Source organism: Hevea brasiliensis, chromosome 14 (assembly GCF_030052815.1).
Source record: "Hevea brasiliensis isolate MT/VB/25A 57/8 chromosome 14, ASM3005281v1, whole genome shotgun sequence".
NCBI classification, from domain to species: Eukaryota; Viridiplantae; Streptophyta; class Magnoliopsida; order Malpighiales; family Euphorbiaceae; genus Hevea; species Hevea brasiliensis.
In genome coordinates this window covers 22,055,934-22,066,155 of record NC_079506.1, presented here as the reverse complement: position 1 = coordinate 22,066,155, position 10,222 = coordinate 22,055,934, and positions in this window count along the sequence as shown.

Below are 10,222 nucleotides of genomic sequence, written 5' to 3'. Positions count from 1 at the left end.
CAATTCTGTGATGCCTGTGGAGAAAACTTGTTAGCAGGACAAATTCAGGTAATTTTGAATTACACTATTGGCGGGGTGATACCTACACATTTATCAAAGTAGGAAAATGTGTAGATCCTCCTACCAGTATGATCCAAAATTTCCCTTAAAGGTAAAAACATAAGAAAACATAAATAGAGTAGGGTGAGAGTAAGTATGTCCCTTTTGTCCTAAAATAGGGAGAATCCTAGTACCGGGTAAGTGCTACCTAATTGGATAGTTCTATCTTATGAGGTAGTTTGCTACGGCTTCCAGCTATTGTGATGGTTTAGCTTAAGGTCTAATTTTCTAAAAGCCACAGGTCCCCAAATTGCCCCTACTGTAAACAGTAGAGCCTCATTCCATCACCATGATACTAACGGAGGATTCCACTGTATCACAAAGAGATGGAATAAGTTTCAATCTGAGCAGAAGCCTTCACGGATACTAACGGGGTAGAACCCACGGGTACCACTACATGACTCCCTCCTACTTTCCTAAAGGGTAAGAAAGCCTGGGTATAGGGCTGAAGTATGTGAGGACATTGTGTAAGTACTCAGTGTGTGAAGGGACACATTTACCTCTTCCCTTCGTGGGGGAGTTTTTGTTTGCGTTTTTTATTTTGACAAAAGTTGCTGTGGGAAATAAGACAAGCAAAAATGGTTAGAATAATAACAAGTCAATATATCACGATTTTCGAATATTGCAAATTCAAACCCCTCCCTAATCATGATTTCAATTTATATGAGCATAAAACTAAATCTATCCTTGGACCTCTAAAAGGATGGTAAAAATATTCCAAGTCCCCAGTAGAGTCGCCAAGCTATTTCAAGGTATTTTGCGGTCACCTGGACGAAAGCTCTTCACCAAAGTGGTAAAAGTAAGGAGTCGCCACTTTAATTTTGTGAAAAATTAAAGAAAATCATTTGTTAAAATAAATTAGAGAAAAACCACTTTTAAAAAAAAGATTCTAGGTTCGGGGTCAGTATACGGGCGGGGAGGGTAAACAGATTTAATTTTATGCTCCTCCATAAATTAAAAGGGTAATTAGGGGGTTAGAATGGTGATAATGTTAATCCTTTGTGCAAAAATAAAGGAGTGCTTGATATTTCACTTATTTTGGGTTGCTCAAGAACACGAGTTCATGAGATAGCCCTTTAGTGAATAGGTGTTCGGATAAAGTTGTCTTGTGTATTGGAGTTTTGTTTAATTTGAATTTCATTAAGAGAGCTCGAGATGGAGCTTCTCCCGATCTCTCGATATGTTTTATTTAAAGTTTCAAGCGGGAGATTTCGGATAAGAACTCTCCTCCGATCTCCTCATGTTTGATTTAAACGAGAATCAGGTAAGAACTCTCTCCCAATCTCTTAAAGTGTTTGTTTTAAGATTTGATGAAGGGTCTCGGATAAGAACTTTCCTCCGATCTCTGTGTTTTTATTTGAATGAGGATCAGGTGAGAACTTTCCCCCCGACCTCTTAAGGTGTTAGGTTCGAAAATTTTAAAGAAGAATCTCGGATAAGAACCTTCCTCCGATCTCCGGGTTTTTATTTGGATGAGGATTAGGTAAGAACTCTCCCCTGACCTCTTAAGGTGTTAGGTTCAAAATTTTAAATGGAGGATCTCGGATAAGAACTCTCCTCCGATCTCCGAGTTTTTATTTGGATGAGGATCAGGTAAGAACTCTCCCCCTACCTCTTAAGGTGTTAGGTTTAAAATTTTAAATGGAGGATCTCGGATAAGAGCTCTCCTCCGATCTCCGAGTTTTTATTTAGATGACGATCAGGTAAGAACTCTCCCCCGACCTCTTAAGTTGTTAGGTTCAAAATTTTAAATGGAGGATCTCAGATAAGAACTCTCCTCCGATCTCCGAGTTTTCATTTGGATAAGGATCAGGTAATAACTCTCCCCCGACCTCTTAAAGTGTTCGGTTTGAAATCTTAAAGAAGGATCTCGGATAAGAACTCTCCTTCAATCTCCGTGTTTTTTTATTTGAATGTTTGGCTTAAGACCGAGCTTTTCACCGATCTCGCATATGACTACCTTGTCTGAATTCTTTGTCTGACTATATCTGATCTTTTTCGGTTACTAGTCTGGAGTCCGATCTTATCTCGGTTCTCGCTCTATTATGCTATTTCCTAGACATTGTTTAGCCACCCGACCTCATAACTTTTCCTCAGATTTCCTATTCACTCTTTGATTATTTTCATTTATTCAAAGAAACTCTCGTGTTAAGATACTGCTACCAATATTTTATTAAACTACCTACAAGTTACTCGTAACCGGAACACCTATATTCGAAGGAAATAAAAGCTAAGAACAAATAAATAACGTGAACTGATGAATAGAAAAAAAAAAATTAACTCAAGAGAATAACTATCGGCCTGAAAGATCTACGTGGGGATCGTTAGTATAACTGAACTTAATGAAAATTACGAGAATAAAAGCAGAGAGAGCAAAATGCGAGCGTTCGACAAGGTGACAGTCTAGACACTTACCTATGTGAGGTCGAGGCTATCAAACTGACTCTGGAGATTACGAATATTATTGCGTTGAAGGCTGGCGGTATAGGGACTAATGCTCACTTTGAGGTTGTGAGAGTCAGGTTGAGATGCAGTAGAGCCAAAGCGACGGAAATCAGGTTAGAGCATGTAACACCCCCGTTGCATAGCCTGGTATATTTCACTGTTCCGGTGACCGGTGTCGGTCCGGACAATTAATGGGATTAGGGCCACACCTAAGACAACTTGAGAAGCCATAAACACAAATAATTAATAATGTTTAATTAGTTAACTATAAATAAGAAAAACAGAACATAAGAGGTTAAACGAGCCGAGAGTCACAACGATGAGTGACCTCCTCGGGAACGATCACAAGTCGCTTTAAACTCAAATTTCAATCGTAAAGTGACGCGGTCCTTAGGACCCTTATGAATACAAATGGAAAAGAAAATCACGAAAAGAACTGTTAAGCCCAAATAATTAGGTCGTGAGCCTAAGAAATATTAGATTATTTGCAAACCGATGAACCTACGAGGCGATTTGGTCAATTGACCCTAGAGTCGACTCGACCTAATCACAAATAAAATCGGAGAAAAGAAAATTTCTGAATCGAGAATTAAATTAAAGAACTAATAGAAAAATAAATAGAAAAAAAAAAGAAGAAAAAGATGGAAAAGTCAAAGTTGATGACATCATGAATGATGTCATAAACAAATTAATTAAGTGAATTATTAAATGGGAATTTTGGTCTTCAAAAAGGGATAAGGTTAAAAGAAACAAAAGAAAAAAAAATTTAGAAAAGTCTTCTTCCTTGCCCTTGGTTGCCCCACTTCCCCCATGAATTTCCATGAAGTTTTCTTCCTTTAAGCTTCCATTAAGCTTAATTTCCTTCACCCAATTAACATGACTCCCCTAAAAACCTCACTAGACCTTGCAATCTCAACTTAAGAACAAGAAAGAAAGAAGAAAGGAGGAGAGGAATTAAAGGCTTGGCATTTAAATTGAGGTTAGTATGCTAAACTCTTCATTTATCCATTCAAATACATATGTGATGGTTGAAAATGAGCTTAGAACTTGATTAAATGAAACAAACATGGGAGAAGGACTAAACTGAAATTTCGTCCAGCCTAAAGGGAGTATGGATTGCATGAATTTAATGGGTTTGAATGAGTTTAGGAACCCTACTTAGTTGATTGATTATGGTTTAAAGTTTTGAATTTAGTTAATTGCACAATTTAAGTGAATTAGGGTTTGGAGGCTAGGGTTTGTGAACCAATTTTTGGAGAAATGCTTAAATGATGACTTTAGTCTATTATGAGATGAAAAATGGTCAATAATGATCAAAAGAGATGTGTGGGAATTGTTGGAATGAAAACTAAATTCGTAGGTCCAATGGTCATGCTGCTGGCAGCATGACCAAACCCACTTTGAAGGACCAAAACTCAAGTTTTACAAGCCTAATTGATATGCTACCAATTGGAGATGAAAATAGACATAAAATAGCACAATTTTCATTAAGGAACCATGGCCAAAAACTGACCAAAACTTGGTGAAACAATTGACCAAAGTGAAATGAGAGCAAGCTGCCACTGCACCAAACTGACCAAATGAACAGTAACTGTTCATTTGGTCATAACTCGAGTTAGACAGGTCAAATTGACCTGAAATTTGGCCAGGGGTTAGAGGGCATATAGACCTAAAACTTTCATGAAGAACATCACCCCAAATTATGCCATTAACCCATTCAAATTATTGAGCAAAGTTGAGTTATCAAACCTGCAACTCTGCAGATTTTCAGTTGAGCAGTAATGTTTGGATGGCTATAACTCTTTCTAGGAAACTCGGATTTAGACGATTCTTAAACCAATGGAAATCTAAGACATAGTAGAATATTTCATATGAAGAAAGTTAGACCAAATTATGAACTTAACTTGATCAAATTACTGACCAAAGTTGGATCAAAATCTGCTAGAACCCAAGATACCAGTATGAACAGTACACGTGAACAGTAAACTTATTTTGGCCATAACTTGAGCTACAAAACTCCGATTGAGGTGATCCAAAAATGAGAATACACTTAAGACAATAAGGAACATTTTCTATGAAGGAAGTTTTGTCAAATTCCAACAGTAGATCGACCAATGGAACAGTGCAACTTCGGAGCACCAAAATCGAAAATTGGCAATTTTTCCAAATTGACCTAAGCTTTGAGAAAATGACCAAAACCAACAAGTTTAATGACCAAAATGTGGTATGTGGGTGAAGTTGGAGTTCCCATACCTATTAATCCTTAAAAAGTCAACAATTTGACTTGAATAGTGTAGTGAATAGTAACCCGAAACACAAAAACTTTGAGAACATCGAATTTAACACAATAGAGCTAGTTAAAGTGAAGTTAAATTTATTTTTGGACTTATGTTAAGTTATGGTACTGAAACACTATGAAATTGTGTGTTTCAGCTGAAAAAGACTTGGAAGCTCGGAGAGACTGAGTCAAGGCCTAGAGGCGACTCTAGTCAAGTTTGTGCACAATAAATCCTATTTAAGCATTTTACCCTTAAAAAATTGATTTAGCATGCAGTATGAATTTATGAACTTTTGTGTTGCCACCTTGTGATCAAATTGTAACTTTGGGAATTGATTTGATTTTTGTATGCAATATTTGAATGAAATGTTTAAAATGGATTTTATGTTCACACTTAGCATGACAGTATCACATTTCCTCCTCCATTTATGGGGTTGAGATCATTTATTTTCCTCCCTCTCTGGCTTGCCAGTTGAGGTTGTAGATCAGATGAGTACTCATTAGCTAGCTAGCCACCTCCCTCATTGATTTCGATTAATGGGTTGTAGATTGCTTTGTCGTGGTGTACAACGCGGCATTGATCGGAAATTTTGTGTCATGGCTTAAGTTGTGTATGATTTTGGTAACACTGTGTTTATGAAATTGTTTGACTAAACTGTATTTAATATATTATTGGACAAAATGAGTTGTTATGAGCTTTGATATTTGTGAAATGTGGTTATGAAGTATTCAAATTATGTTTCATCAATAAATGATTTATGTATCGCATTTTAAATTTTATTGTGCACCACTGAGTATGTTTATACTCAGCGATAGTTTAATTTACTGTCGCAGATAAGAGCAAGGAGAAAGCAGCAGAGTGAGCTGCGGGATTGATAAGAACTTCTTGATCCCTGTTGTATAGGTATTGTTTTATACCCATATGGTTATTTTGATGTAAATGCTGTAATGTCATAAATATCAATGTAAATTGAGCAGTTGTAAATAAATTGTAATAATATTATTTTGGGTTTGTTTCTGTAAATTTAATATTTGTAAATATGAATTTTCTGCTTTATGCCTTGTTAATGAAGTATTAAAAATTTTGTGAGAACCAAATTTGATTAAATTGTGAAAATTGCTTTGAAGTGATTTGAATTGGGTTGATTTGAGTTTTATTGGAGATTGGGAGTTATGGAAAACTTTTGAAAGTGCTTTTTACAGGTCTTTGAAGAACTGGTTTCTCAAAATACAGAGGGAACTCTGTCAAAATTTTTATAAAATTTGCGGCAAAATTAAAATGGACAAAAATTTTTACTAGTATTTAAACTTTGAATACATGGTTTTTAATTCACTAAAATGCTCACCACTTCTAAAATGTAAGAAAATTATTTTAAAATCCCTTGTAGGGTACTTAATGAGTTATCGGTAGGTGAAGTTCGGTAGTTCATTAAGTATTCTACGGGATCATGTTATGCCTTATGGAGGGGTAAGGTGTGACAGAGCAAGATCAGGTAGAAAGAATAATGTGTTGATATTGGGGTGATGCAGACGGGATTGAATGGAAATGGTAATAGCAGAGTGATGAACAAACTAAAAATGAAGAATTTCAGGATTCGAAAACTCTATCAATGGAGATACTCAAGAAAACTAGTTTATGAATTTCCTCTATTTTATGTAAGCTCAAAGTAGCAAGACTGAATTAAATTTCAGAGTCTTTCCACTATAATCACCACCACCTTTTTTTCGTCCTCCTTCAACAGTATTGCATGAAGGTATTTATAGGGAACGGGTGCTCCTGATGAAGGGTCAGGATCTCTTCTGGGGAGATGGAAGGTTTGGATTTAAAAGGACATGATCCGATGCCTGAGAATTGAAGAGAATCAAAATGGACGGCTGAGATCCTATTCAGAATATCTGTCCTTTCTCTTTTTCAATCCAACGGCTCAGGATCTTTCCTGTCAAGACGGATCTGAAGGCCGGGAATAAAAGGCGTCGATCCTGTCGTCTACTTTTTGATCCAAGGGCTCCAAGTTTGTCCTTACGAGTAAGATCAATGGTGGATATTGAGAAGCAGAGGACTATCATAACTGTCGTGGCATCTGTCAGCAATGTGGGCGATTCTACAAATGAGGCGTGCGGTGAAGATTCGATCACACCTGCAACGCTTTAACTACCTCGGCTCTGATTATGACGAAAGTTATTAGAAGTCTTTTTGTCCTCTTTTCCGATCTCTATTCCTTCCGATCTCTCAATTATGACTCTTTTCTGATCTCTCTCACATCAGGTCCCTCATCACTTCCCTATTTGAAATCGCCCAAACGATGAAGTTTGATCTTTAAAGGTTCTCTCAATGATGTAATTCGATCTCTTGGGATCGCCCAAATGGTGAAATCTGACCTTATGGAAATGAAATGAAATTTTATTTGAAGGTCATTATTTAATTATTGCATTGGTGAACTTTCCAATCTCTGATGTGCCTACCCGATCTGGTTCCTAACAAGATCGTCCTTAGCCGACCTGTGACTCTGAGCATTTGCCCTAATCCGACGACCTTAGCTAACCGATCTCATTTTATTTTATTTATGGTATTTCTGGAACCTTTCCGCGACGTGTCAGTAAAGCGGGCGGATTCCACTAACCGATGCATTGCTTGGGACTCTGTGAGCATTGAATGCTCGAACGTGTATAAATAGGGGGAGGGTCCATCAGTTGCTCTCCTATGTTATTTTCAGCACTCTGCTTGCAACTTCAACTTTATCTCATTTCTTCAAGTTTTTTCGGCACCGATCACACTCCGGTAAGAACTTTAATCCTTCTCTTACTTAAACTTCTTTTATGTCTTTGAAAATAAGCGGCGCCGAGGGTCAGAGAGCGGCGAGCCCCCCTTCCATCCATATCTTGTGGACCGGAGCCTCCTACGACTTCCGCTTCAGTTCATGATCGAGCAGCCCAATTAAGATAGACATCTTCCTCTAGTAGAGAAAATCTTCCCATGGACGAGTTGTCGTCAGTCCTTTAGGAAACTGATCTGCAATTCATTAGTCAAGAGTACAACTTTCGGACCAACTCCTACGAGCTTATCAGATGTCATAGCGATCTCCGAGCCGATCACTTCTTCGACGAAAATGATGTGATCATGGTGTATGAAGAGTAATTAAAAGCCGGGCTTCGGTTTCCCCTTGATGACTTCTTCAAGGACGTTCTGAAGTTTCACCACGTATGTGTAGCCCAAGTGCATCCGAACTCGTGGTGAATCCTAGTGGCTTTCAGAGGCTTATGCCGGGCCAAGAAGCTCGATCCCACAGCGAAAGTTTTGCCGAGTCAGATAGGCTTACTCGTCGAAAGGACGACGAGTACTGGTTCTTCCAAGCAAAATCGCACTGTAGGCTTTTTACCGATCTCCCCTCTTCACTAAAGAATTGGAAAAATCGCTTCTTCATGTTGAGGAGCAAGATTCTGAATGGTTTCGAGGGTTTCCCCCATAGCTGGCAATATCTAGTCCCGTCGATTCCGAAGAAGGTCGCCCTGAGTAGGGACGAGGGTGCCATGGTAATGGAACTAAAGGATCAGGCGGCCACCCAGAAGTTCTCTTGCTTAGACATGGTGATGGCCAAACTGAAATATTGGATGATGCGGCTGATCACCGACGAAGAATACGAGTTTCAGCTCTCTGACCTTGGCCCTGGTACCTTCCCTATCTCTGATCTCTGAATCTTAGCGAACTCACTGACTTTTCTTTGTGCAGGTATGGCGGGCGACGAGGCTTCCAAGGAGAGCCGTAAGTGGAAGAGGGAGATCTCCAAAAAGGTGAGAAAAATGAAAATTGCCGCGGCATCATAGACACTAAGGTGAGATTCAGGAGGAGTGCCGGGAGACTCGTCCCGACCTTCGGGACAATCGGTTCGGGAAGTAGAGGTAGCTCCTTCCCCCCTCGACAAGAAGAGCCACCACCTCCACCTGTTCCCACAAGTGCGGAAGGGGGACCTTCCCAACCTACTGTGAGGACCCTTTCCCATGGCGCCCAGGTCTTCATTCACTCTCTGGAGAAGAACCAATCTGTTCGGGAGAATCCAGGCTTGGCCAAAGTTTTGGGCGCTACCATATGCCTCCAGGAGGATCGGAATAGGCTGACCCCAGGTAGCACCGACGATCTCCTGGCCCAGACGATGAGTTTGAGCGTAGAGAGCTTGGTAAATCAATATATAATCAAGGAAAAGGCTCATCTTCTAAGGCAAGAAATTCTAAAAGTGGTCCAGGACACAGCTTTTGCCCAAGCCCAACTTTCATCCGCCCAGGATTATATTGCCGAAATCGAAGGTCGGATGAAGTCCTACGAGGATAAGTTGGCCGAACAGGCTCATGAACTTGGAGAAGCTCGGGCGCTCCGAACTGCTGATGTTGCACGCCTCACCGAAGAACTCAAAGTAAAAGAAGAAGAGGCTATGACGAGGGAAGCTGGTGCTTATGTGAATGCCCACAGCGACCTTTTGGCTGAGCTCAGGAGGCATTATCCTGAGGAAGACTTCTCGTGGATGGTGGATCTGGCTCCTCAAGACGAAGAGGAGAGTGAGGAGGAAACCGAGAGAGAGAGGGGGAATGAGAGAAATGTTAATGTATCTGGAGAACAGGCTGGGGGTGAACCTCCAGCCGAATGACTTGTAACTTTTTGTTTTAACATGAAATAAAATTTCTTTCGTTCAATTTCTTAATGAGATCAGAAAGTATCCAGATTGTATGAGTGCTTAATTGTTTGAACATATTAGAACATCAAACTTAAAAACAATTATTAATCTAAGTATAAGAGGTCGAAAAAGATCGTAAACATGAGATTGGCCTAAGCCGAGCACAAATACCGGGTAGAACTTCTAAGACATTAAAATTGGAAAGGCTGAATTTGAATTAGATCAGAATCACCATTAAATCGGACTGGGATTTTAACCTTATTTTAAGTAATGTCTAAGATATACAAGTGAGGAACCCGATCTTAGTGTTAGCTAAATGACTTTCAACTACATTTTGTAAAGAAGAGATCGGAAATTAGACCGAACGGCATAGAGACCTAGTGTTGGTTTGATTCACTTTGATGAGAGATCGAAAATGGGATTTGATGGCATGGAGACTTGATATTGGTTTGAGAGATCGAAACTGAGATTGAATAAAACTGAGATTGAATGACATGGAGACTTGACATTGGTTTGATCTCGTTTGACGAGAGCTCAGAAATGAGATTGGATGGCATAGAGACTTGATATTGGTTTGACCTCGAGAAATCGGAAAGCAATCGACTAGATGGGGGATCGGTTTATTTCCTGATCGAGTCATTTGTAACACAAGAATGTCAGGAGGGGATAGTTACGGTTATTTGTAACAGGAGATCGGTCAAAATATGGTGTCGACGTTATCTTAAATTTATTTAAA